The 24,077-nt window shown below is 37.4% G+C and overlaps 1 pseudogene; it reads left to right on the plus strand.

Annotated features, from left to right (window-relative positions):
- The first annotated feature begins 23,511 nt into the window (after nt 1-23,511).
- On the plus strand, nt 23,512-23,656 carry LOC118678029 (annotated as a pseudogene).
- The last annotated feature ends 421 nt before the right edge of the window (nt 23,657-24,077 follow it).

A 24,077-nucleotide genomic window follows, 5' to 3' on the forward strand; every position in this document is an offset into this window, starting at 1 on the left:
AGTCAATAGGGAAAATAAGGGGACATATGTAATACTTTCAACAATAAAGATTTAAAAAAAGACTTAGAACACACACACACACGAAAGCTAGTGTTCTAGATCAATATGATCACAAGAGTAACATGAGTTATGTGGAGGGTGGAATAAAAGCTGGGGACACTCAGATGGGCCTTATGGTATCCAGGTCAAGAGTTATGAGAGAAAATAGAAAATCATGCAATAAACACAGCTGGGGAAGGAGTACAGGGTGCCACTACTGATTGGAGATACCATAAGGAGCAGGAGAAGAGAAGGTAGAGGGAGGAATTCAAGTTGATTCTGGCTTTGGGATTCTGTTCTGAGAAAATGGAGCTGCCCTGGGGATAAAGAAACTCACAGTGGGGTCTGTTGGGGACACGTGTTCTGTCTGTATTGCCCATATAGTTGTGGAGAAGTTAGAGCTTATAAGTCTGGCTGAATAGAGGGTCTGGCATGGTAATTGAAGTGCTTAGTTGGAAATCTTTTGCCAATCACTTTGTGACAACATTTGATTTGGAATCTGAATTCAGCTCTATTGGGTAATGTACAAAAAACTCATTCTACATTAAAACACAGCGAGCATCTGTATTTCCTCACTATCTTTCTTTCCATCTCTTCCATATCTCCGAGCCTGAATTATCACATTCTCCAGAATGAGGCAAACTAAGTTTAATGTATTAAATGTTTTTATTTAAAAATTTAAAATAATATTACCTATTTCAGATTTAAGTGGACATCTTTTTATGTTTGCCAAATTGCCACCAAACTTCACTAATTCAACAGTTTCCAACTAGCTTTGATCACAGTGGGCAAATTGCTTGCATACCACCTACACACATCATTCTGAGGACAATTCTTTAATATACTACTCCCTTTGTAGAATGATTTCTATTGATGAACAATTGATGAACCATTCCTAAATGATATATAGAGTGTTGAAGATTTGTGAAGATGCTTGACTCTCTGATAAGTACAAATACTAATTACTTCTTTAAGTTTGCCTTTTATTCCCTAGAATCCCATATTTCAATTGGTCCAAGGAGTTGGTTTCATATAGTAGTACTGAAGCAGGGTAACAGAATTGAAATTGATTTCTTTACTTCTTTATTCTTGTCTCATTTTCTGATAGGCCTCTGTATGTTGGGATGCCAACTATATGCTTAGCTCCATCCCAATTGTGCACTTAGAATATAAAGTGGCTAACATTTATTGAGCATTTTTATGTGCCAGAAACTCTCCCAAGTTATTTATTTATTTAATCCTCACAATTCTGTAAGTTAGATCCTGCTGTTATCCCATTTTACAGATGTGAAAATTGAGACCTGGAGATGTTAGTAGCTTGTTTACATAACGTCACTCAGCCAGTTACTGTGGAACCTGAGTTTGAACCCAGGTCACTTGATTTATGAGCCCACATGGTTAAAAATAGCATAATATTGTTTTTATTATAGTAGAACTAAAAACAACTACATAGGCCCTTGCTCCCCTGTTATCACAGAATCTCAATTCTTCATAATGTGTCCCTGAATATTTTTTTGTCGCATATGCTCACAAACCACTTGATCATTAAAAGGCACTACTGCCAAGTCCTCCATGTCCTTCAGGCACTAATGGATCTAGAATCATTGAGAAACCACTGCTGTGGCGTGGGGCAGGCTGTGGAAAGGGAGACAACATCCTTTCCCTGCTGTGTCATACTCTGGGAGTGAGGCCTCCAGGCTGTGCTAAGGTTGCACTGAGTTTTAAACCCCTTTCTGGATTGTTATTGACAGAATCCCTCCTTTCTCCAAGACTCAAACCCAAGTCCAACTGGAGACATAGAGTAACCACCACCATGGTGGGCTCACACTCCCCATCCATCCCTTCATAACACTGTCTCTGTGGTTAGTCAAGCTCATTATGCATGGCTCCTCCTTCAACGTGAGTTCTCTCCTTAGATAGAGGCTTCCCAGGTACATAAGAAATGTGCTCCCATCAGCCTGTTCTTCAGTTTCCTAACATAATCAGCCATGTCTGAATTCCACAGCAGGCCCATCTCAGGATCCTCAGCACCACCCCATGAGCTACCACCAGTTCCCACAAATCATAGCCTTTCTTCCACTTGGACTCACAGCTGCCATGGGCTCCCTCAGCCCAGGAGGGCAGGAGAAAATCAGGCTGCTTTTTTTACTTGAACCTACTCCAGATATCATATTTTCTGGGTTTCCTCTGATAGGCTGTGATTCAAGCACTTTGCACATTCTCATAAAATCCAAGGTGTCCTCTCTTTCTTCACCTCAGCGTTACTGAGGAAGGTTTGCCTGGCCTGAGAATCTGGCGATGCTTCCTGCCTCCAAGAAACCCAAGCTCCCTCACAAGCATTTCTTTTTTTTTTTTTTTTTTTTAATATATTTTATTGATTTTTTACAGAGAAGAAGGGAGAGAGATAGAGAGTTAGAAACATCGATGAGAGAGAAACATCAATCAGCTGCCTCCTGCACATCTCCTATTGGGGATGTGCCCGCAACTCAGGTACATGCCCTTCACCGGAATCGAACCTGGGACCTTTCAGTCCACAGGCCGACGCTCTATCCACTGAGCCAAACCGGTTTCGGCCCTCACAAGCATTTCACTGTGAACAAACCCATTGATCACAGTGGGTCTCAACCACTCGCCCTTTTGTTGCCTCCTGGCCTCTTTTCTCCTTCCACTATTTTATTCTTAACAGAACTATAAAAATTTACCCCCTGCATTTTGATGTATATTTAGGAAGGTAAATGACTCTCCTCTATGTTGCCCAACAAACATACAAGTGTTCTTTGGTACTAGAGGGTAGGGACAGAGGTATTTTGGGTTCTTGATGCTCTCAAGTACCAAAACCTTGGCTAAAGTTTACTTTCATTTCTTTTTTGTTCTTTCATTTACACTCCACCCCACCTCACTCCACACCAGATGACCTGAGCAGTGTGGGCTGCTGTCAATCTATGACATTCCCTACTTATTAGTCAATCACCAGGGGATTCACCACTGTTGAAAGCTACCCATTGTCTTCACTATCAGAGAAATGTAAATAAGGAACCTGGAATACTGGTGAACCTTGAGCCCTGGCAAGGGCCAGAGCTATGTACCGATTGTTTAGTCAAGACAATGATGGCTCAAGCAATTGCCTGACCAAATTGTCTCAGAGTAAATCTTTGCTAATATATACTGACCTTTAAGATAGTCTGTCTGTTGCTGGAATTGCCTGCCTGATAAGGGCTATATGTGTATCCAAAATTGAATAAAAGGTTGGCAAGGCCTGGGTACCAGTGGAAGTCCTTCCCCTTGCATTGGGCTTTCCGCCTGGCCCCCAATATTTCCAAATTATTATTTCTTGTCTCCTCTCTGTCATTTGCTCATGGCCCTTCTCCAGATCCTGAACACAGAACCACATGGGACATGGCTCGCACACACTAGGGGACAACTGGGATGATTTTGGTAACTTTTAGATTAACCCAGCCATGCCTGCCAAGAATCTTGCCACGCTATGAGAAAGCAAACAATATTTTTATAAATTCAGTGCCTATAGAAGAGGGCTTACAATTAAGTGTCCACGGTTTACTTCTCAGTAATTTTGGGAAGGAGCTTATATTATTTTGCAATTTTGGGCAGTTAATTAAAAACTATATAGATCTTTTTGTGGGTATAACTAGATACACCTATTTCCATGGGTTCCAATGGCCCTTGCAGGGTGGTTTCCATAACTCCCTCTCACTCTCGAAATTGTTTGGCAAGTAATTTGGCAGGTTTTGGGTGGAGGCACTAACAAGCCATAATAATAATAATGCTAACTAATAGTGGCTATATTTTAAAAGCTCCTGCCATGTGCCAGACACTTTATGAGAGACTTTCTGTACATTACCTCATTTTATCCTCATATAATGAGGTGGTTATTTTTCACATTTTACATATGACTAAGCTCAGATTGAGTAACCTTTTCAAAGTCACCCAGTTTCTCAATGTCTTAGCAGGTGTGGCTCTGAAGTTCATGTAGTTTTCACTATGTCCACTTCTACTCGTAGGGAATTGGGTAATGGAGCTGTGCAAACTACCCAGCAAGCCCAAAATTAATAATGGCGTCCCATTGGAGCACTCCCACGTGATAACTTAAATTTTGGGATGATTCTAGGACACAGCCATCTGTCTCCAAAACCCTGTTTGAAACTTCCACTGGAAACTGGAGAATGGTAGGATGGAATCTGTTGGGTTGAAGAGCACATTTTGAAAGGCTACCTTCAGAGTTCTTGTCAGCAGCTATTGTGGTTTTTCCCTTTTCCTACTCCTTCCTGATTTCCCCCTTTAGAATGTAAGCTTCATGAAAGAAAATAACTTTTTTCACTTCTGTATAACTAGAGAGGACAGTGCCAGGCACATAGAAGACCCTAAATAAATATTTGTTGAATGAATGAAAAATTGGATGAAAAAGTCTTCGTCAGCCCTCTGAGAACCAGCTACACCTGATATTGTGCCTGCCAATTTCCCAAGGACCCAGGATATCTATTGTGTATCTGCTATTTGTTAATTGGCCTGATCTTAACCATTATTGTGTAACAGGCAAACCCTGACTTCTACTAGACCAGTGGTCGGCAAACTGCAGCTCGCGAGCCACATGTGGTTCTTTGGCTCCTTGAGTGTGGCTCTTCCACAAAATACCGACTTCTGTGCATGGGCCACGAAGTTTAAATCGCACTGTACGTGTGTGCCCGCATGTGGTATTATTTGGAAGAGCCACACTTAAGGGGCCAAAGAGCCGCATGTGGCTTGCAAGCCGCAGTTTGCTGACCACTGTTAACTAGACAGTTTTTAAGACCCCCAAGTAGGCAAAGAGACAAAGGCATCTGCAAGGCTTGGGCTAGGGGGCGATGGGCTTGGCCTCCTGTGTCCATCTGCATCTCCATGACTGGAACTCTGATTCCTCTGTGAAAAAGGAAGTATTTATCATGTCTCTCTGAGACCATTCTCTATGAGAAGAACTGTGTCTTTGCAATTAATCCCAAATTTGCTGGGGACTCTGATTCTGTGCTTCCTCATTCTATAAGAACTAGACAAACCTTATTTCTAGCTTACTTTTCCTAAATTGAAAGTTTCCCATGCTAACCACTTAACCCCCAAAACAGTAAAATATGGATGCTATTATATTTCTACACCATTACTAGAAACAAAAGTTCTATGGTAAACATATTTTTAAATTATCTAGCTCTTTTCATTAGTCAGGAGTCCTGATTTCCATAGATTTCCTCTATATCACTCCTTCTATGGCACTGAGAAAACAAATGCATATTCCCATAACTTAAATAAACTAAAACTGTAATCTTTAAATAGTCAGAGGAAGGAGATGCAAAGCACATTCTCTAGGTTTTGTGTATTTGCCTTTCTATAGAACTTTGTAAATATAGTGATGAGGTTTTTGAAGGGCCAGGTTCTCTTCATCAAATTGGCTTTTAAGACAATTGCATAAATGGACATAAGCAATAGATATACTCACATCTGTTGGTGTGGATGAGCATAGCCTTTGGAAGGAGGGCTTCTAATGAGTTAGTCCCTGAGCCTTGGGCTGGGATATTCCTCCCCTACCAAGCCAGCCTCTCAGCCCTGGGGTTGTAGACTAGGCTCCAGCACCAGCACTGTTGACTTTATAAGTCAAAGAGTAAGTTTGTTCCCCGTAAGGTGTGGTGTAAAAAAATGGCTGTCTGAAGGGAAATATGAGGGTCAGTTTTCAGGAAGAATGAATGGATTAGGTTAGAAGTAGCTGGGAAGAAATTACATAGCACAGTACTTGGCACATAATGGAAGCATAGTAAATGCTTACTGAATAAACAAAAGAATGCATATATGAGTTTGGAAACTGGAACTTTGAGTCAGTGGCAACAACCCAAGGCTCTGTATGGACTCCAGTGTCTTGCTCTCAATTTTACTTTCATTTGGAAAGTATTTCTACTAGTGACTGGTAGGAGGCGTGGGAGGGAGAGCAGTTACTTTGCTGAGTCAATGAGGAATTTTGAGGCAATGTGTACCTGTGATCGGCAGCATAACAACACACCTCAGGGATGTTGATTTTTCTAGCTTGTGAGTGAGTTTGTTTTCACACTTGAATGAAGTAGGCTGACATGCAGAATATATAGCTATATGGCTAGTTTCTATTTATTGATAATGTGAATGTAGCAATAGAAATGATTTAATTTTTATGATAATTCATGGTTTTCAAGATATAATTAATTTTACATACTTAACATTTCTCTTATTCCCTGCCTCTATTTTCTCCTTATAGTTTATTTTGTAATTTGTGGTTTTCTTCACTTCATTCAACTTTTATGTAATATATGTTTAAATACTCACAAAATACATAGCACTGTTGGGTCACTGGGAATATCATGGTAATCACTGCAAATGTACTATGGTTTATTTAATTAGTCTCCTGTTGTTTTATATTTAGATTTTTCCAGATTTTTGCTAGAATTAACATACATGTAGCTAAAGTTTTGCAAACATCTATGAGTCAAAGAATAGGAAAATTATAAAAGGTTTTGATAGGTTTTAACAAATTACCCTCCAGGAAGATATGAAAGGACCTCACTATTCTTTAATTATTTAAAAACTTGATAATTGTTCCTTTAATTTGCCCAGAAAATTGCTGATTAAAATGTTAAACAAGAGAGGACTAATGACAAGATTTTGGAGAAAACAAGATCATTCTTTCCAAAATTATATTAGTTCATTAATCAATATTTTGTGAGAACAGTTGTTTACTTAAATGCATTGTATCTTATAAATTATAGAAATCTTATTAGTTCAGTGTAACATTCTCAGTTAATTATGCTGATTACTAAGGCTCACTATTTCCCAGCACTGTCCGGGGGAACTTTATGCAATGATGAAAATGGTCTATGATCTGTGCTGCCAAATATAATCGCCACTAGCCTTGAGCCCTTAACATATTCAGGAACTAATTTTATCTTATTAATTTGAAATAATTTAAATTTGAATAATGAGATGTGACTAGCAAAACTTTGTAATATATGACAAGCCATCTGAGTAATAACTATTTCATAGTTTAGTTGGAGTTTAATTTTAAGCTAAGAGACTCATGATTCCTGAAGCGCATGGGTCTCTCTCTGTTTTTTTCTTTCACTACATTAACTCATAATTTCTTAAAGATTTCTGACAGTGATTCTGTGTGAATGGTTTATATTAGTAAGTTGTTTTCAGACTCTGGCACAGAATTGATTCTAGTAAATCATTTATTTCAAATCAACCTGGTTTCATTTCCTCTAACAATATTTTTCTACCCCTTGTATTATGAACATCAATTTCCTCTATAGAAAAAAAATGTAAAGAAAAAAGGATGAATAATTTTGTTTTGTGCTTTTTATTTTGACATTATTTCCATCTTTCCCAGTCAGTTTTCCCCTTCATCATTCTTCTTGAAGTCGATATAGCTAATGAGGACCTTTATGTTGTCAGCAGCATTTTTGTTTTTCAAGCCCAGATCATTTTGGTTATTAGCATTTTTATTAGAATACTTATATCTATATATAGCTATATATTCATAATCATGTGCTTATTATTTCCTCCCAGTTTTATTTATGCCATTTAAAAATTTGAATTCCATAGGAACATTTATATCCATATAGATTTCTTTAACTGCTGCTCCCTTTGATTTTAATTCACTTGATCCCATCCAGTGGTGCTGACTGACCCTTATGTGCCAGGCCATGAGTGGGGGTTGGGGGTTTCTAGGTGAATTAGACATGGACCTTGCCCCATTAAAGGACTTATACTTTATTAAGAGACTCAAACTCATGTACTACAAGCCATGTGCAGTACAGGATATGCTCATTAAGAGTATTCATGATGTCCTGGGGGAGTACAGCAGAGAGACAAGGTTAATTCTGCCTGCAGGGCTTGTAGGAGGGGCTAGGGAGGTTGTGAAGAATCAGAGATCTCTGTATAAACCAGAGATAACGTTTTAGGAAAAACAAATAATAGTTTTCAGGACAGAGAAGCTGGGTAACATGATATCTTATTCATGAACGAATAACATGAACAGAGTCCAGATAGATGACATATTCTGGACTCCATGACTAGTCCTGCAGCTGGAGTGTAGAGTACTTCTTGAGAGAGAGAACAGAGATGAGCCTGAAGTTAATAAATTGCTAAATGGTGAAAGACCTTGTGTGTTATGCTGAGGAATTTGGATTTGTTCCAAATGGAATAGGGCTGAACATTCTTAAACAGAGAAAGGAAATACATTCTTCCTTTAGAAGAATTCTGGTGACATCAACTTGGGATATGGTAGACTACGGAAAACTTAGGGAAGGGAAATCATTACTCAAGAGGAAAGTACTAATTAGTGCAGCACAGACTACTAGGGTGGAGGGGTTCAGACAGTGGGTTTCAGGAGATAAATTGATGAGATTAGGTGGCTGATTGAGTTTGGGGGAAAGAAAGAGGCAGGAAGATGATTCAGAAGTTTCTCATGGTTATTTTATCAGGGTCCACTTTTTCTCTTGAATCACTTTCCCTTTAGGATATATGGATATGAGATCATGTCTATGAACTTTAAGGAACTTTTCCCAATGTCCAGTGAGTGTATACTGATTTCATCTGGTGTTCCATTGCTCCTGCCATAGGAATTCCAGGATGTGCTCATCACATTTTTACAAACTTCTTTATTTTTAGATCATTTTAGACTTACAGAAGAGTTGAAAATTTAATTCGTTGAGTTCCCAAATACCCATCACCAAGCTTTTCTTACATATATCTTATATAATCATAGAACAATTATCAAAATGAAGAAATGAACCTTAGTACTAAATTACTATTAACTGAATTACAGAAATTTATTTGCATTTTACCCATTTTTCATTCCTTTTTCAAAAGGAATCTGCCTTTTTTTTTTCTATTACAGGATCCAATCAAGAATCACACATTGCATTTAGTATCTTCCAATTTATGACAATTCCTATCTTTTCTTTTATGACCTTGACACTTTTGAATAGTACTGGTCAGTACTTTTGTAGAATGCTCTTCAACTTGGGTTTGTATGATGTTTTCTCATGATTAGATTGAGGTTCTACTTTATCTAAAAGGATACCACAGACATGATGTGTCCTTAGTGCTTCATAGTAGGAGATATATGATATTTATAAGTCTTACTGGTAATGTTAACCTTGATCACTTAGCTAAGATGATGACTTCTAGGATCTCCACTACAAAGTTACTGTTTTTCTTTTTATTACTCAACTAAATGCCTGGTGCATGAAATTCGTGCACAGGGGCAGGGGGTCCCTCAGCCCAGCCTGCACCCTCTCTCAATCCAGGACTCCTTGGAAGATGTCCGACTGCTGGTTTCGGCCTGATCTCCATGAGTCAGGGTAGTGCCTCGAAAGGTTGGCTGGCCCCGGCCCTGATTGGGGGGTGGGGCTGATTGGGGCTAGAGCCAGCTGGGGTAGGTCTGTGGGAGGTTGGCTGGCTGGCCACGGCCCCTATTGGGCTGGGGGTGATCAAGGGCAGGGCCAGACAAGGGAAGGGGCTGTGGGAGTTTGGCTGGCTGGCCCTGCCCCTGATCGGGCCAGTTGGCTGGCCACATTGCATGTCATAGTGACTGATCCTTCCAGTTGTTCCAGTCATTCGGGTCGCTTGGCTTTTATATATGTAGATATTTGGGGAGAGGTACATTGAGAATATGAAAATACCTGTTTTACCTTAAACTTTCAACTACTAACTTTAGCATCCTTTAGTGGACCTCACCTGAAGCAACTATTACTATAGTGTTATCAGGATTTTTATTTATTAATTAAAATGCTTCTTGTTTTTAAATAAATAGGCTGATTTGAACCAAATTTAAGGCAATAAATATGTCAATTTTTTCCAGCTTTTAAAAAATATTATTGACAAATAAAATATGTAAGTTTAAGCTGTACAATGTGATAAATTGATATTCATATACTATATTGAAAAGTGATTACCACAGTAAGGTTAGTTAAACACTCTGTCTCCTCACATAATTACGTGTTTGTGTGTGTGTATGGTGATAACATCAAGATTTACTCTCTTAACTTTCAAGTATATAATACATTATTGCTAACTGTTCACTATGCTGTATTTCAGATCCCTGGAATTTATTAATCTTATAGCTGGAAGTTTTTACCCTTTGACTGACACCTCCCCATTTCTCCCACTCCTGCAGTCCCTGGCAACCACCAATATTCTCTCTATTTCTTTGAGTTGGCATTTTTAGATTCCAAATATAAGTGAAAACATGTAGCATTTGTCTTTTCTGTGTCTGACTTATTTCACTTAACATAATGCCCTCAAGGTCCATCCATGTTGTTGAAAAAGGCAGGATTTCTTTTTTTTATGGCTGAATAATATTTCATTGTGTGTGTGGTTGTATGTATATATCACATTTTCATTATTCATCCATCAATGGACACAAGTTGTTTCCATGTCTTGGCTATTGTGTATAATGTCACAATAAACATGGAGGTGCACATATCTCTTCCATATATTTTGATCATTGTCTTTGTATATATACCTAGAAGTATGATTACCAGATTATGTGGTAGTTCAACTCTTAATTTTTTAAGGAATCTTAATACTGGATTCTACAGTGGGTCTAGAAACTTACATTCCTACAAATAGTGCACAAAATTTCCATTTTCTTCACACCCTTGTCTCTTGTGTTTTTTATAATAGCCATTTTTACAGGTATGAAGTGATATCTCATGAAATGCTTTTATAAGGAAGAGTTGTCTCCTCTTCCCATTTAATTATTCAATCAATTATTTATATTATGATTGATTCATGGTCATTAATTTTATTAATAGGGTTATAATATTATATTACTGTTATTTAATTTGTTAAGTTCCTCCATCTTTGGCCATTGAGTACTCTTTCAGGCTCCTGTGTCCTTTTCAAATGTTTGCATCCTTTGTTTTTGAGTACTTCCTTATTTTCTAGCAGGATGATTTATGCTCTTCTTATATTCTCCTTACCCCAGCCCTGGAAAAAACCCATTCTTCAAGGAGTGCTCATGACTTCTTACCATGTTTCTATCACTTCTGCTTCATCAAGCAGTTCTTCACTGCTGATTGGAATTGAGTAAAAAATAACAGAATGACAGATTAAAGGTTCTATTTTATGTTTCTACAAACTTTTGAGAAATTTTTTTTACTGTAATGCATGTTGAATTTTCATTCAACAAATATTTGTTTAGAGCCCATTGTAGTCAGTGCTGAATTAGATGCAAGGATTCCTCTCCCTGGTACCTGAGGGGTATTGTCTGGACAGTTTCTTACATATTTTGAAACCTTACTGTAGTAGAAGAACTCTTCACTAAGTAACCCAAGTTTTGTTTTGTCATGCCTCATTTGATTACATGGGACTCCATTAGCCTAAAATGTCCCCCAAATCCCAAAATGTTAAGGTGTACTCCAGGGGTGTGTCCTGTGTGCTCACAAACAAGGCCAGCGAGTCATGTTCAGTTACCATGAAGAAGTCGCTGTTTGTTTCTTGTCCTGTTGACCCAGCTCCATTCCTCTGTTGCAAGTCAATAGAGAAAAAAGTTTTCCCCTTTAAGTAACTTTTGACTAATATGGCTCAAAAGCAGGCTGCTTTATCCCAAAGCCTATAGAATTGTCAGTGAAAATGGTAATTTTGGTGGCTGCTTATGGCATTCACCCATTACCTACCCAGTTCTCTTTCTTAAGATCTTGTCATTAGTTCCTCATGTGGCTGGATCAGGAGACAACACCATATATTTCTCAGAGCCCAGTATCCCTCCAGCTGAAGATGTCTTTGTCCTTCAGGGAACATCTTTGTGCCCACTGTCCTTTTCACTTAAAACATGATGACATCCAGGAGGTTCCTTTCTCTTACAAATAAACTTGGACATGTCCGTTCAGTCCACCAGGCAGGTCTGATCCCCCAGTGGTGTGTTGTGCTTGAGCTCAGGCTGCCACACAAACCAGGCTTATAGAGAGCTGAAAATGATCACTCTGCATTTATTACCCAAAGGTTCTTATTATACTCCTTAGGTCTACATGGAATAGGTATAATTTCTAATATGTCCACCTTCTAAGATGAAAGATAGCTTTCATTTCCTGCTCTCCTCAAAACTATTTTTCCAGGTCAAGCACACTCAGGACTTTTCGCCAGTTTTCATATGACTTATTTCATGTTTCCTCCCCATTTGGGCCCTTATACTGTGAATATGCTCTGGTCTATCTACGACCTTCCAAAAATGTGAGGTCAAAGAGAATATTGGAAGATTAGATTATCACCTCTTTTGTTCTACCTACTATGCAGCTTGTGGTAGCTAAAAATAGAATTCTTTAATATTGGATTTATAGTTAAGCCATATCTCCACAAATGACAGTTCAGAATTTAAAAGTGATTTAATAATCACTGATGTGATAAAAATAGCCATACTTATTTTGATATTTAAAAAATAGCATACTTCCAGAATTATGTCTAGTTAACATTTCTGAAGATGTAATCCTTTTTTAATATTTAAAAACATATTATTCTTTTAAAATTATATTTAAATTTATATTGAAATTATTACAGATGTCCCCTTTTATCCCCCATTGACCCCTTTCAACCGGCTCCCACACCCCCTTCCCAGGCCTTCACCACCCTATTGTCTGTGTCAATGGGTTATGTATATATGCATACAAATTCTTTGGTTAATCTCTTCCCACCCACCCCCTTCCCTCTGCAATTTTTCAGTCTGTTCCATGCTCCCATGACTCTGGATCTATTTTTTTCATCAATTTATTTTATTTATTAGATCCCACATATAAGTGATATCATGTGATACTTGTCTTTCTCTGTCTGGCTTATTGGCTTAGCATAATTGTCTCCCGGTCCCTCCATGCTATCTCAAAGGGTAAGAGATCCTTCTTTTATATGGCTGCATAGTATTCCATTGTATAAATATATACCACATCTTTTTTCATCCACTCATCTACTGATGGGCTCTTGGGCTGTTTAAATCTTAAAGAGAAATAAAAAATAAAAACCAGGAAAAAAATGGAAAGGCTAAGAAAGATAAGTTATGTAACTTCTGGACAGCCTATGAATTTATGTATACTTTCTTTATTTTTTTCCTCGACATAGATCAAAAACAGGTATATATATTGGCTGAGCCCAACTAGAGTCAGAGAGTGCAGTGTTCCTGGTCACAAGGCCAGATAAGAATAGCTCTGTAGGGACAAACAACATATATCCAGAATACTGTAGAAGGTCACCAAAGAAGGGAATGGAAAGATGATGGAATTCTAATTTATGTATCCTGACTCTGATAACTCAAGAATTAAATTATTGGTCATTAATTTCGTATTTAAACCAGACTAAGTGGCATAATTTTGTTGTTGTTGTTGATCCTTACCTGAGAATGTTTTTCCCAATACTTTTCAGAGAGAGTGGAAGGGTAGGAGCAGGGTGGGAGGGAGGAGGAGAGGGAGAGAAAAAGGGAGAGAGAGAGAGAGAGAGAGAGAGAGAGAGAGAGAGAGAGAGAGAGAGAAATGCACTTAAATGGGAATCAAACCTCCCACCCTTAGGCTGACACTCAAACCACTGAGCAACTTGCAACTCTGGCCAGGGCCTAAGTGGCATAATTCTTAAGAGTCTTTCTTCTCAAAGAGCAAAGTTTAGAGTTTAGTTTTGAAACAAGACAGACCTAGTTTTAAATTTTGGCAACATTTCATAACTCGTGTTTTGAGAAAATTGTGAGTGTTTTTAATCCTAGAATTTTTCACCTAATAAGAGTGTCTGCCTCATTATTGATTGAAAGTCTTAAATGAGATAGTGCATATAAAGTTCTTAGCACAGAACTTCTTACATTAGAAAGCATTAAATAATGTCAGCCATTGTTATTTTGAATCATTGCTTGCTGAAATAATATCTTGATTTTTCTTTACATAGTGCAAAGAATATTCATATAATTTATCTAATCTGTTTCTTGTGAAAACTTGTCATATAGGTAGGTAGATATTATTATTACAATTGGAAGATGTTAAACACGACTTGCCTTAATTAATTAGTGAAAGAAGAGAGACTACTAGAATTTAGTCTACAGAATTAAAATCCCATAAACTATCTTTTTTGAAAATTATGCCTTTCCTGTTCATTATTATTTTTTATTTTCTTTATTGATTAAAGTATTACATATGTGTCCTTATTCTCCCCTTGCCTCCTCATCCCCACTCATGCCCTCACCCCCCTGGTGTCTGAGAGATCAACCAAAGGACTTGTATGCATGCATATAAGCATAACCATTGAACACAGACAAAATCTCATAAACTTTCAAATAATTCACAATGCCAATGTAAACTCCATCCATTAGGAACAGACAGAATGCTGATACTTTAGGAGAACTGCTCTTATTAGTATGAGACAATGACATAGAAACACAAAATGTATATAGATGGTGTTTTGGAGTGGGAGATATTTTGAAGATAATATGAGGAAGATGATCCATAGAGTTTCCTTCTGTGCAGTGCATTCTTGTTACTAAATGCAAAGGTGGTTCATAGTCTAAGGATTTTGTTGTTGTTGTCGGCAGAAAGAAATTAGGGCTCAAAAAACTAACTCTTAAACAACCATCTTGGAAATTCAGTGACTAGAACTGGGTTCTGAGTTGAAAGAAAAATAATTCTTTTCTTTAAGGAAAATTGTTAATTTAATGAACCTAAGGTTATAGAATGATGATAAAAATATATAGTATAGTACTTCTGGTTAATTATCCTATGTGGTTGTTTTGGCTGCTGAATCACTTTATTTACAGTCTCTATCTCACTAATGATAACTTGATTGAAACTGACCTAGGTATAGCTCATTATTGGAACAAACTTCCTTGAGCAATCAGATGTAATTTGAAAGTTAATCTTAACTTGAAGGCTAGAGTGCACTACACCATTCAATTTAAATGTTACCTTGATTCTTTTAAAAGATTCTCAAAGAAGACGATTCAATACTAGAGCAGTGGTCGGCAAACCGCGGCTCATGAGCCACATGCGGCTCTTTGACCCCTAGAGTGTGGCTCTTCCACAAAATACCACGTGTGGGCATGCACGTACAGTGCGATTGAAACTTCGTGGCCCATGCGCAGAAGTCAGTTTTCGGCTTGGGCGAAACAAGTATACAAGACAAGTGTGGATGGGAGAGTTGGAAGGGGTCGACCTCGGTGAACGTACCTCAATCAGATTGAGGATGTTTTTAGCAAAGGCCAGCTTAGGAGTACCCTAATTAAGTTAATAACAATGTACCTACCTATATAGTTTAAGTTTAAAAAATTTGGCTCTCAAAAGAAATTTCAATGGTTGTACTGTTGATATTTGGCTCTGTTGACTAATGAGTTTGCCAACCACTGCACTAGAGGCATAAGTAGTTATTCAACTAATTGTCAAAATGCAATTTCTCTATGGCTCCATTTCTTCCTTAATAAAATAAGGAGTAAGTTATTCTGATTACAAAGCCCAATAGAGGCAAAAAAAATGACCACCTATTCCATGCTAAATTATGAATGAAAAAAGAAAACTAAACACAATATATGCAAATAAATTATAATAATATTTTGCAAATAATAAACAAAGACTGAGTAGGATTTAATCCAGGGACATGGATTAATAAAAAGAAATCTAATAATATGTTATAAGAGAAAAACATAATAAATGTATAAGAATAATTTGATTTAGTTCAATATCACTTTAAACTCTTGGTAAAATGGAAACAAAAGAAACAGATTTAACAAAATAAACAGCAAGGAATTTCATGGACCAATAATGAGAAATGTGTCATGAACCGAGAGTTTTGATTAGTTGAATTTTATTCCCTAGATTGAGAGAAAAAATGAAACATGCCAGAAATCACTATTAAAAATAATATTAGTTGTTTAAGACAAACATAGTCCTAAAAATGTCTGAATTAAGATGAAAATATTTTCACTCTGTGAAAATTTTTAGTTTTATAGATTCTAGCCAATACAATATGCATGAAAATATTAGTAAAACAAGCAATATGAATTCTAGACAGTAAGAAAAAAGCTATCATTATTTTCAAGAGACATAATTTTATTCATAGAAAAAATCCAAGAGACTATACATTAAAAATATTGAAATTCAGTTCTTTGGCACATTTCAAGATTAATATGTACAATAAAATATACACATATTAGGACTAACAAATTATAACTGTAATATGGTATATTAAAAATATTCTTTTCGGCTCCTCCCACTGAGCAGTGGACTTTTTCCCCCACTCCCATAAATCTGCGCTCACTTTTAACTTGCTTTGACTAACAGGTTGTGAGAAAACCAAGATCATGCAACTTTGAGCCTCAGTCTCTAGAGGTCCTGAGCTTTCCCTTTGGCTGTTTTTGAACAATACTCCTTAATGCGAAGAAGCCCAGTCTCTAGTAGAGGATAAAAAGGTCACATGGAGCAGAGATGAGCTAAACCAGCTGGCTTGCACTAAACTAACTCACCAGTTGGCAGCCAACACCAGCCACTAGCCCTGTGAATGAGGCCGCGTTGGCCAATTCAGTTCCAGTAAACCAAAAGATGACCACAGCTACTTAAATGACTCAGATGAGACCAGAAAGCATACCCGCTCCCCACAATTGACCTTAGCTTAAATTTCCCACCAATAGAATTTTAAAGAAATAAATGTTGTTTAAACCACTAAATGTTGGGTGGTTTGTTACTCAGTTATATATAATTGGTAAAAAAAGATACAGGATTTACAATAGCGAAAGGAAATTAGAAAGTGCCTAGGAATACACTTAACAAGGACTGTGCAAAACTTATCTACATGAAGATCATTATAAAACTTTAAGAAGAATATAAAGTGACATAGTAATAAGTAAAAGCACACAATATTTGTGAAAGGAAAATGATAAAGATATTAACTCTCTCGAAAAATAATCTATATATTGAATAATATGGCCTATCATAATCTTCACTGACAAATTGAAGATAACTTTTTATGAAGAATATTGGAAATAAATTGAAAAAAACTTAGAAAGATGAATAATAAAGAATGGTTTGCACTTTCAGTTATACTAGTAAACATACCCTAAAGCTGCATTAATATGGTAACCACTGACCACATATGGCTATGAAAATTTTAATTAAAATAGAATAAAATAAAAATTATATTCCTCACTGACCTGTGGCTACCATACTGGACAGTGCAGAAATAGGATGTTTCCATCATCTCAGAAAGTCCTACTGGACATTGGACAGTGCTGCTTTAAAGCTATAGTAATTGAAGTGGCATAGTGTAGGTCCAGATATGTGAATGGATGAAAATAGACTCTATGAAACAGGCATAGGCATAGGTACAGATTTAGTATATGGAGATTTAGCATTTCTTCAATGAAATAATTACACTACTAGGAAAATTATAAATTGTTTAATGGTTTGTGTTGGAGCAATTGAGTGATCATTTGGAAAAAATAAAGCTAGATCCTATTTCACATCAATTACAAAATAATTTTACATGGGCTAAGAGATTTAAGTAGTAAAAATATAAAATTAAAAAGTAAATTACAAAAGAGTTAAAGTAATTAAAATTTATAATTTTAGGGTGGGAAATGATTATCTCTACATTGTATAATATTATAAATTATAAGAAAAAAATGATAGATCTGGTTCCAATTCAGAAACAAAAACATTTATGGCTATTTTGGTTTTTATTGCCGCCTTAAAAATGCTTCAAAATATAGTGGCTTTAAATAAAAACCTTTGTTCATAAATCTGTAATCTGGGTAGGGCTTAGCAAGAATAGTTTGTCTTCTCTAGGTGGCATCAACTGGAGTGGCTTAAGTAGGGCTGGTTGATTTACTGCCAAGACATGGCTGGTTGGCAGTTGGAGTTTAGCCGAGACTATCTGCTGAGGGTCTCAGTTTTTCTCCACATGAACCTTTCCATGAGGCTGCTTGGCTTTCTCATGACATGATGGTTGGATCTCAAGAGCGAGTGTTCCAAGAGACAGAGAGTGGAAGCTGCCAGTTTTTAAAAGATCGAGCCAGATACCGGCACAGCTTCATTTCTACCACATTCTAATGGTCCAAACAATGACAGAGCCCACCCATGTTTAAGAGAAGGGAGCATGGAGCCCACTCTGGATGGGAGGACATCAAAGAATATGTGGCCATTATTAATCTACCTCAATGGCAAAGAATAATAAAAAAATAGAAAAATAAATGAAGAACTATTTTTTAAAAGGCCTCATAGGGATTAAAAAGAACAAATAGGCAATTATGTACAAAATAGTCCTGGGGATGTAAAGTACAGCATAGGGAACATAGTAATGTTGTGTAACTATGTATGGTGCCAAGTGGGTACTAGAAATATCATAAGGAACACTCTGTAAAATGTATGATTGTCTAACCACTATGCGGTACACCTGAAACCAATACAGAATATTGAATGTAAACTGTAAGCAAAAATAAAAACAAATTGGAGATCTGACTAAAGGGTCTTACGGGGAAAAACACAAAAAGAAAACTATAAAATTATGATTAAAGTTTAATTAAACATTTAACGTGTAATAAGTCAACTTCAAGAATTGTAAAATAAATATTCATAAGACTTTTAAAAAGACAGAAAAAATCTTAAAAACAGATAAAAAGACATTATAATCAGAGGGAAAAAAGGAGTGAGAAAGAGCACACTGACATTTTTTTAAAACTTATTTACCTTTACTTACATTTACATTTTAATGAAAAAAACAAAAAGTTTAAAAATATAAGCCAAAGTTTTACAGTGGTTATTTTGGGGGCTGATGTCATAATCCACAGTTCACAAAACTAAATATTATATTTGAATTTTTAATAGTGAACATTTATTATGTTTATTTTACAACAAAGTAAAGGCATTTTCACTAAAGAATGCTTCAATGGGAAGAAATGAATCATTTAAAACTTTGGCAAGAAGTCCTAATGAAATAATGTCTTCAGGCAAGAGACAACCAGATATTACATGCCTTCTAAAGCAAGTTCACATCACCACAGATAAAGTATTCTGTGCCCCCTTCCCAAAAAAAAGCAAACCTTAATCAGATTAAGCCTCTGTCTCTCAAATAATGGAGCTATTCCTCAAATTAGTCTAGTCAGATTCCTTGGTCTCAGTGTCTTCATTCTGCAAAAACAAGTGAGACTACAAAATAAACAAATAAAAATGGCGTGGGTCCTTTTCATGACTGATAGCGTATGACCTAAATGCCTGATTCTCCTTTTCACATAGGCTTTACTATTTCAATATGTTCTTTACTTCTAATTTATAGAAAGTGTAGGGAATGAGGGACATGTTGTAAGATAAAACTAGGGATGCAGTCATTAAAGTCCATAATATGGAAAGACCTAGGGGTTAAATGACTTGGTTTCTTCAAGATCATAAGAGAGTGGGGAGAATGGAATCCTGTATTGTATGGATCAGGGTTTTCAAACTTGTCACTATTGATATTTTGGCCAGATAATTCTTTGCTGTTGGGGTGGTCGTATGCACTGTAGAATTTTTTAGCAGCATCCATGTCTCTACTTACTACATGTCATTGGAACTCTGCATCCTGGTCCCCAAGTCATGCCCATCAACAATCTCTCCAGAAAAAATTGCCTAGAATTGAGAACCACTACCATAGATTAAAAGAAGTGAGACTTAAATATCACAGTAAAACAAAAACAAACAAAACAAAGCAAACACTCCCCTGAAACAAAAATTTTGCTTTTTTATTCTGATTTATATAAAAAAGTATAAAGAAGATTTATAAGACTATTGGAAAAATATCATCAATAACTGGATATTTGATGATCCTATATAATAAAAGGCTAATATGCAAATCGACCAAACAGCAGAACGACCAGTCACTATGATGCACACTGACCACCAAAGGGCAGATGCTCAACATAGGAGCTGCCCACTAATGGTCAGTGCGCTCTCATAGGGGAAGCGCCACTCAGCCAGAAGCCAGGCTTATGGCTGGTGAGAGCAGCAGTGGTGGTGGGAGCCTCTGTGGCAGCGCTAAGGATGTCTGAGTGCTGGCTTAAGCCTAAGCTGTCAGTTGAACATCCCATGAGGGTTCCTGGACTGAGAGAGGGTGCAGGTTGGGTTGAGGGACACCTTCCCCGCCCCCTGGAGTGCACAAATTTCATGCACTGGGCCTCTAGTATTTTAATAATTGCTAAATTGGATGTGTGATGTGATAATGGTGTTGTGATTATGGTTATATTTTTTAAAGAGACCTTTTCTTTAGTGATGTACATTGAATATACAGTAGGTCCTATGGTGCGACGTAATGCGATTTTCACCCTAAGTTGGAACCCACCTACATAAGCACCTACATCATTCACAATGGAGCACATACACAGCAGTAATGAAGTGAAGCAGTAAAAAAAAATTTAAAAGAAAGATAAAAATCCCTGACCTTTATTTGTGATCAATAAATAATCAAAAACATAAAGCACATATGTACATACGTCAAAATGACGGAACTTTTTCTTTTATAAATACTGTAAATGGGAGATGGCAATGTAACCACAAAACGATGCTGAGTCTGACCTAACTCGAGGATTGCCTGTATGTATACTAGAGGCCTGATGCATGAAATTCATGCATGGGTAGGGTCTCTAGGCCTGGCTGGCAATCAGGGCCGATCTGTGGGGCGACTGGTGGGGTGATTGGGGGGGGGGCTCCCACTGGCACCTGCCTTGGCTGCCCTGGGGCCTGTGGGCTGGGGGCAGTTCCTGCATCGAGTGCCTGCCTCTTGGTGGTCAGTGTGCATCATAGCAACTGGTTGTTCCACCAGTAGTTCCGCCATTTGGTCCATCATTTGGTCGATTTGCATATTAGGCTTTTATTATATAGGATTGGGATATATATGGTGTTGCTTTAAAAATGCAGTCAAGGGTGAGTGAATAAATAGATGTACAGATGAAATAAGATTGGCTATGTGTTGATAATAACTGAAACTAAATAATGGATACATGGGTGGGTTCATCGTACTACTCTCTAACAAACTTGCATGTTTGACATTTTCCATTAATGAAGTGTTTTAAAATGATAGTAGAATAAAATGGTATTTAGACATATTCAGGTATCCACCAAAAGAAATAGCTAAAAAGAGATAAAAGTGGCAGACTCTGGGGCAGGATAGGGTGCAACCTGAGTACTGTTATTTTTGTTATAATTTTTTTTAGCATTATTTCACAATTAAAGCCATGCATATTGAATAATTTGATGAATAATTAAAAACAAATCCTAAAATCCAAAAACAAGCAAACAAACAAGACACGGGAGGGATGCCATTGATTTTATTATTTTTCTTGAGAAGATCCACTTTAGGTCAGAAATATAAAAATTTCTGTATATAGATCAAGTTAAATAACCTCCTGAGGAAGCAGTCAGCAGAATCCAGAGTGTGGAATACGGTGTGTGGCACATGACTTTCTTCTGAGGCAGGTCTGGCTGTCCCCTTTTTCTCTTTTACCTTTTTCTTAAACACGTTAAGAGAGCAGAGGCCCTCTTAGGAGGTGGGGATTTCTGTTGACTTCCTGTTGCTTGTAATAGCAGACAAGGAAGAACTGTTCGGCTGGGGCACAGCTGCCCATCCCCTCCCTCTGACTCAGTGCTTAGACCTGCAGTGCAAAGAAGAGTCTGTTTGCACAACTGAGCATCTCTTAGAGGGTGAAAAGTCTTCTTTTTTCTTGTCTCGTGTCTCCTGGCCTAAGCTGTATTTGCTAGTTCACCTTTTATCAGAGCCTATGGTGGGGGAGAAGGAAACATTGCCAACTATTACTAACAGCCTTATCTCTTATTTTGCCATTAATTGTTGTTTGTGTGGTGTTTTGGCTGGGAGCCCAGAATGGACAAAGAGTAAATGGATTATAATACCAACACCCCACCCTGAACTGTAACAATTTTCATAGTGACAAGCAAAACAAACACTTCTTTTGACCTACTATTCCTATGCCTTGTCAGAAGCATAACACTACCTCCTTAGCGGTAACATGCAGTATCAGATAGCCCAGTACCCCTAGCAGACAAAACAACAGAGTGACGTGAGGCCAGGGTGCGTGAACAGGCCAGCAGGTAATGTGTTTTGAAAGGCGCTCTAAAGGCTCTTGAGTTCTGAGGTTTGTTCCCCAACGTTTCCAGGCTACCATGGTGCTTAACACCGTCACTTTTAGAGTCACCCCTTTGTGTAAATCTATGATATTTTCAGAAGCTTTCTGCTCTACAAATGTGTTACTATGGAGAAAGAACACACTAATTCTGTGCATCTCAGATTGCCTGAGCACAGATTAGTTTACCAAGTTAAGCTGAGAGGACGGAGCTCTAGAAAGGAATTACAAAATAGTGCTTTCTATGGGGAACCATGAGAAGGCTCAGGGAAAATATGAGAGCAAAAAGAGTATAAGGAAGAAAAATATGGGGAAATGCTTGGGAAGGCATGGCCTGAGTAGAAAGAACTCTGGCCAGAGAGGGGATAGCAAAAACTCTAGAGTTTAGACCAGCACTGTGCTTTAGAACTCTCTGCAGTGATAAAAATGTATATCTGTACTGTTCAATACAGTAGTTGTTAAGTACATGCTAGAGAGCTCTTGAAATGTGTCTGGTGTGACTGAGGAACTGAATTTTAAATATTACTTTATTTAAATTTGGAACTTAAATAACTACACATGGCTAGTGGCCCCGTATCCAATAGTATATATCTAGATGAAGGATATGGGAAGTGGGGGAAAAATCACAGAAAGGCAACATGTGGGGAAACCAAAGATACATTTTACTTAATCCACACTTCGTATGATATCACTGTGTTTTTCCAGGCAATGTGTAGTTTACAAATTATGAATTATTTTATAATTAAAAATTAACTAGCACCAAGAAATCTTGTGAGGTTAATAGATTGATTGGATTCGCCCTATCCTTCATGATCTTATTTTACTCATATGAATGCAGCCAAATGCAGAAAATGAGAACACTGACTCAACTGTCAGAGGGGATTCTTTGCTTACTATTTGAGAAAGGCTGCAATTACTTTTCCTAATATATAATTGTAAGTGGTGATGTAGTTTTTTTGTTTTGAATAATTATTGTTTTTGTTCACTGCCAATGCCTAGGTCAAGGTACTTATAAGCGCCAGAGCCACATTCACTGAAGCTCAACTAAGGTGGAGTAGAGGACATTCTTCTCACAGTCTTCAGAAGAACTGCCACCTCTTGGAACAATCAATCAAACAAGCCCAACGACTTCTCTTTGAATGCTAGTTGGACATATTGGCATAGAAATAGAATCTTTCTTCCTGGTATTACTGAGATGCATAATAAAAGTATTTTTTGTTGTTCTTTTTTAAAATCAAGACTGAGCTATTCAGAAAGTATTAATTAACTGGCACCAGAAATTTTGCCTAAATCACTTGGAGGATGTTGGGGGCCATGAAGCATAGATAAGAATGAAAATAATCTCTTTCACCCCCTGGCAATGGGCAAGGAGACACCTGATTGGTGGTGTTGCTCTTATATCAGTCAGGGGCAAAGAAGATGTACAGTCCTTAGTTCATCCTAGCTTGATGCCTGTGTCAGTGGCCAGAGCTGTTTCATGCCTGAAGCACAGAAAAAAAAATCTCTTTCAACATAGCCTAAGTCAGAAAAATCTTTCTGTTGTTCAGGAGGAGGCAGAATTCCCTTTGGAATCTCTGGAAGGTCCTCCTAATTAATGTGGCCATCCTAAATCATGTCATTCCCATGCCAGATGGTTACCCTAGAGCGAATTCTGTGAACTTCCCATTTCATGCCACATGAAAATCTCCTGCCCCAAGATTTCTGCATGTTTCTGGAGTTCTCACATTCTTGTGGTCACCCATGACTCTGAAATGCTATTTCCTCCAATTAGTTAATTTGGATCATGAATCATCTTGCCATCCTGTGACTCGAGTTCCTATTCCATACTATATCAAACTGAACGTGAAACTTATCCATTTGCTCATTTTCCGTATTCCTGTCATCACAAAGCATGTAAATCAGAATTAAAGATTTC

Source organism: Myotis myotis, unplaced genomic scaffold (assembly GCF_014108235.1).
Source record: "Myotis myotis isolate mMyoMyo1 unplaced genomic scaffold, mMyoMyo1.p scaffold_m19_p_2, whole genome shotgun sequence".
Lineage (NCBI taxonomy): Eukaryota > Metazoa > Chordata > Mammalia > Chiroptera > Vespertilionidae > Myotis > Myotis myotis.